Source organism: Aphelocoma coerulescens, chromosome 15 (genome assembly GCF_041296385.1).
Source record: "Aphelocoma coerulescens isolate FSJ_1873_10779 chromosome 15, UR_Acoe_1.0, whole genome shotgun sequence".
NCBI lineage: Eukaryota > Metazoa > Chordata > Aves > Passeriformes > Corvidae > Aphelocoma > Aphelocoma coerulescens.
In genome coordinates this window covers 220,956-226,955 of record NC_091029.1, presented here as the reverse complement: position 1 = coordinate 226,955, position 6,000 = coordinate 220,956, and positions in this window count along the sequence as shown.

The window sequence follows — 6,000 nt, the reverse complement described above, 5'->3', positions numbered from 1 at the left end:
TTGCTCTGAAACAAAAGAAACCATATCATATTCATCTTCTGAAAAAGTATTTCCTGTAGAAATAGCCATTATTGAGTATTATGTGAAGCTGGGCATTTTAAGGCATTCATTTAATTGCTAGTACCCATTTTAATTAGCAAGAGTTATATTCCCACAACAATGAGCAATTGCATAGAAAACATAGTGGAAAATTTCAAGAAGATTTTTTCCACTTTGTTGAAAACACTGAAGATATTTGGTATCTTCAAGAGCTGCACACTTAGCCCAGAGCTGTGACAACAAGCTACTGCATGGTATCAACCCAAATGTCCCATCACAACCCCCTAATTATTTCCTGTACAGTACTGCTGAGTCCTCCGGGACAAGGAACTTCATCTTAGTGACACAGATTTAATTTCAAGTGCAAAATATAGGACTAAATTTACAGTAATACATCTGTGACTTCTCTGTAGTTTTCCCATGTTAATGTTAGGCCTAGCACAATGATAAAGGATCAAGAAGAAAAAAAAAAAAAGAGAGAGAAAAGAGAAAGGTATAAGAAATTGTGGAGAGAATGAAAGCAATTAATCACAGTATATACACAGCAGTGGCAGGTACATCAGAATGAACAGCACAGAGCTGAATTTTCATGAAAGGATGTTCCTGCTGTTTCATTCTTCAAGGCCCTTTAATGTTAAATTTTACATCTCATGCATGCATGACACAGTCTGATCTTCGCCATTTTCCAGCTCTCTTCTGAAATCCTGAATGTGGATTTGGATAGCCTGCATAGGCACTGGGGATATCCAATCTTAGGCTCTAAGGGAGCTGATCCCTCAGACCTGCTCTCAGACCTTTTTTCAAGGATTTTTATAAGTTTTCTGGAGGTCGGAGGACAGGGACATGGGCTACACATGGGACAGATGGGCAAATCGCAGAGAGTTAATTTTATTGTCCGTTGGTCCCATGGGCTGACAAAACACACCAAAATTGGAAAATCTCTGTTCAAGTCAGTGGACCAACATTCATAGAGCAGCCATCCAAATGCAATCCAATCTCTCATGTCTTCTGTAGTCAGCCTAATGTGCCTGGGTAGGAGGATTTGACCCTCTCACTGCAGGAAGAAAGCTCTAACTACTTTGAAAGTAAAAAGAACTTGTCTTTTAGGTTACATAACCCATGTTCCTGCTGTCTTACATGACTATGGGGGACTAAATAATACATAATTGAATGAAAGCTGTAACACTGGGCTCGAAAATTTGCTGAAATAATTAATATTACCAGTCAATTATATTGATTTCTACAGTCACTATTCCAGACAGAGCCAACCACTTTAGGTTATTATCCTTGGGAGTTAATGTATTCAACTGCTGTGCACAAACAAAGGAAAAAGTCAAAGAATAAAATTTGTAACATTTGCAGCTGAAAAAAGGAGATGCTGAATGCATTGTGTGTACTGCACAAGGAAAAGTCATGTTGAAAAATGAATGGAGAAAGAAAGAGAAGTAGACATGAAGGATAGCTTAGCACACAGCCTAAAGTATGTGATACTGGCTACTGGAATATATTGTTACTTGAACAGTCCTTTTAGTTTGCCTCTCTGGTATTATCCAAAGTCCAAAGGTAGAGTTTCTGTTGTGTATGACTGTGTAAATACATATAAAAACACACGTACATGTACATTTAGAAAATAACTTTAGAAGAATGACTACTGGCTGTCAGAGGACTTCAGAGTATGAAGTGATACAATTTCTATCTGTATGTAACTTTATCATGGTAACAATATTGCCATCTAAGGCTAAAGTAACGATTTGCATTATTATACGCTGTAATGACAACTGTTATTTTTCACCTGCAAATATAGGGCTGGCTTTTACTTAAGTGGCAGGATGAATGTTAAACCAGAGCTAATGAATTATTTATAACTACTACCTAACGCAATGGCTCATTCTGGGATTCATGTTTGAAGAATGACTTCTACTGGTTAGATGCTGCTTAGATTCTGGGCTAGTGACGCCCTGGCGTGACCTGCCTGCAATGAGATAATGATGAAAAGGTTGGTTTGTTGTCTGGGGTTTTTTTAACCATTAAAATTTTATTGAGTTTTCATTGCACAGATGTATCTCCAGAAGACTGAAAAAAGCATATACACATATTCTGCAAGCCTGTTCCACTCCCTGAGCTGGTTGCAGAGCCAACAAATGTGTGGAGTAAACCAAGAGCCTGTTCCCACCACATCCTATGCAAAATGCAGCACAGGAGGCAGAGTACCACACTTGGCATTAGGAAATCTGGGTCCATCCCAAGCTCTGCCAGCTGCCTGGGACATGACAGAAACACAGATGTGATTTCCCTCCATGCCCTGGAGTGGGGAAAAGGAAAGGAAGGAAGACTGTAACCTTCACAGGACAGGGACTGAGCCTTGGTTGTGTTGCAACTAGACCATAGACTTGTCCTCTCCAAGGTAGCTAAAACAAAGATACTCGGCATTTCCTAAGGGCTCTTTAGCTACATAGTTCCAGCATGATAAGAGAGTTTTATTCACAAATCTAAAAGGAGCAGGAATCAGAGAGTTTTGGGAAACTTAGTATAGGAGTTTTAGAGACAATATTGGTTCATATATCTCAGAGAAAAAAGCAAAATCATAACTGATGGGGGCTCAAGGGTTGTACACTTCTTGATCCAAGTTAGTCCATGCTGAGCTGCTGTACTCAGTTTTAGTGCCTCTCCTTCCATTTCATCTGCTATTGAACACAATATGAATCAAGGGATCTAAACAATGCAACAGTTCAAATATCCTTTTTTGTTTGTTTGTTTTGTTTTTTAATGGACTATCTATCAATGACATACAGCAAGAACACTACATAGGAATCTGCTTTCTCCCCATGGAGGTGAAGGTGCAGTTCAGGATCCTGGCTCTAATCCAATACAGGCTCGTGAACCCCCAGTCTCCTTTTCCCATGCCCACAAACCAGCAGATTTCCCATCTCTATTCCTATCACTGTTTAAGGGGCCAATGTTGAAGTGACTGGATTTCTCATTTGAAGTGATTGCACATAACAGAAGTAATTTCTTTCTAACCTCCTTGATGACCATGAAAATGTGTATAATTCTTAGAGCTCCTGCATATCTCTGATTCAAAAGAATTAGAAAAGAGATACACACTGCAGGAAACTAATTTACACATACCTCGCACCCCTGGGAATGCATTTATAACCATTGTTGCCTTTAATAAATTCTGCCTCCCTATAGTTGTTACTTGCCAAGAGAACTTGATAAAAGCCAAAGTGTCAAAAGGAAGACTAACAACTCACTGCCTGTGTCACTCCAGCTGCTCCTAAAAATGAGGATAAACGAGAATTGTTCTACTAAATTTAAAATTCATTTGCTACTCAGAGATTTAGTAAAAACCTCTGTTCCTCTGAGAGCCACCCCAGTCTGGTTCTGCAACGACCACTGAGAAACCAGCCTGCACAGCCCAGAACAGCAGCATGCACAAACACTACTCTGACTCCCAAAACCACCACCACGGTGTTAGTAGGTGGGAATAGGGGGCTCGCAGCAGGACTCATACACTCAAAAGCAGCAGATTTTGTGCTACTGCTCTGAACCAGTCCTCCAGCATCCCTATACCATCCACACAACCTTCAGACATGCAAGCACTAGGCTGAGAGTAAGACTGAGTAAGGAAGGTTACAGGGTGAAAGCGTCCCTGAATCTTTCTGGAGGAGGAACAGCCATTAACACCTGCTTAAACACCATTGGGAGGGTGCAGCTGCTGTCCAGATATTCTAGGTAAACACCACATCAGACAAAGACAGCACATGCATCAGTGCAAGCTGCTGCCTGGAGTTATTCGAACAGTATCTTCACTGAATATTGCCCAAACTATGGTTAGACCAGATATATCATGTGTGTTGCTGCAGTTTGATCAGTGCTCTGTGATGTCAGAGCTGTGACAATTCAAATCACAACAGGGACTAAGCATTTCTAGTTTAACCTGTTCCATTTGAAGAAAGTCCTTTAGCTACTGCATGCATTCTTATAAGTCTCCTAGTTTTACAAAGGATGATGATTAGCTGATGGTATGTTTTTATTCATCTATGCTGCCATCTAAGAATAAACAAGGCACAAGTGTAAAGTGACAAATGAAAGAAATAATTCCAATTTAAATTTACTATTGATGCACGGCTGTCTCCAGTCACACAAGAGACTGCAGCAAACCTTCAGACCAAGGAACCCTTTTCTTTTTAAGAAACACATCATCTCTTGATTTGAATACAAATTAGATGACTTGAAATATGATTTCCACATGTGAGCAAGCAGCTGCTCTGTGGTGTTGCTCTAGTGACATGAGGGAGAAGGGAAGATTACATAGGGATATGAGATGAAAAGCATATTGTTTGGGTTCAACAATACTGCAACATACTTAGTACTGTCATTCGTATACAATGCTCTTTTCCATTTAACCACAATGACAAAATGATAAATGCATGGCTAAAAATGTGGCCATTTTAAACTGTATGGAAACTGACAGACAGGCAGAAAATAAGTACTCTTCTCCAAAAGTCAGAGACTAACCTGTCTAAACTGTGCAGACTACTGCTGAGGGTAAGAATTCACTCAGACCACCCCATTGAGCAGTTAGACAATACCACTGAGTGAGTAGGAGACTGCTCTACTACATGTAAAGCACTTTCTGGAACTGTTAACTCACTAGTTATCTGCATGTTTCTGTATGTTGTGCTAATGATGCTGTTTCCCATTGAATGGGATATTTGAGATGCCCATTAAGGATCTTAAATTACTTTAAAAAATAGTAGACCTGTCAAGCCAAGTACTCCGTGAAAAGATTTAAATAGTTGTATGCAACAGCTCATGCACTTAAGTTCATCATAATGTAAAACTGTATTCTAACAAGATCTTAAATTTCTAATTAAGACATTTACCTGCTATTTGTCCGCCCACCTTTCCTTTGTGTGTAAGCAGCTGTGCTTGGCTGCTAGACGCCACTTTTATAGTACTGCTAATAGCAGATAAGCAGCTGTCAAGCTTTTTTTGAGAAGTGACAGCAGTTTGGTATCAAAGTCATCACCACCATATTCTTAAAGTGCACAAAGTGTTTTGGAAATCCTCAGAAAGAAAGTGAGCCGGTACAGACCACAAAGCCTGTGAAAGATTAACCCTCTTAGCAGTGATGAGAGCAGTGGTTTTTCCAAGTCTGTTCTACCCATTTGTGAGCTTGTATAGGTGTCAGTGTACAAAGTCTCAACACATTACCATCTCTCCTCTTGGCATTAATACGGCAACAACTGGAACTTGTCTGTATATTTTGTTCACAGGAATTCAGTTACAAATGGTGCAGGAAAGAAGTGGGGAGCTGTGAAGTTCAAGCACCTTAATGAATTTTCATGTTTGTTCCTATTTGTGTTCGTCTGTGAAACTCTGTGTGCCTGTTCAGTAGCTCTCTCCTCTACAGTTAGTAACAGGCTTGGTACAAATGTAGCTAAATCAAGTTACTATAAGACAGAGAAATTAATAGTTTAACAATTCAATTAATTTCTGTCTATATTTTAAGATTTCACTGCCAGATTTTAATGTTTTTGTTTCCTGAATGCTGACAGGAACAACTTGCATTGATTTGCAGTATTCACCCTCCATATGACATCACTGACAGCTTCATTACAAGGGATAGTATTTTTTTTTCCATGTGGTTACTCTTAATGAGATTTAATATACTTTGTATTTTCAAGCCATTTATTTGGAAGGGACTGTGATTAGATTGTTATCACATCAAGGTTATTTAACCTAATATACAGCACAAATCAAAAAACAACCCATACATTTCTGAAAGAGAGGTCATCAACTGATGTTATTTAGAAAGTATATTACTCAAATAATTTTTGTGAGATATTAAAGAGGTATTTTATTTGCAATCCTATACCATTTGAGTTATCCAGAGGTGTGTTGCATATTTATAATACGCCCACTTAGGACAACTCATTTCCTACCTGGAATCAG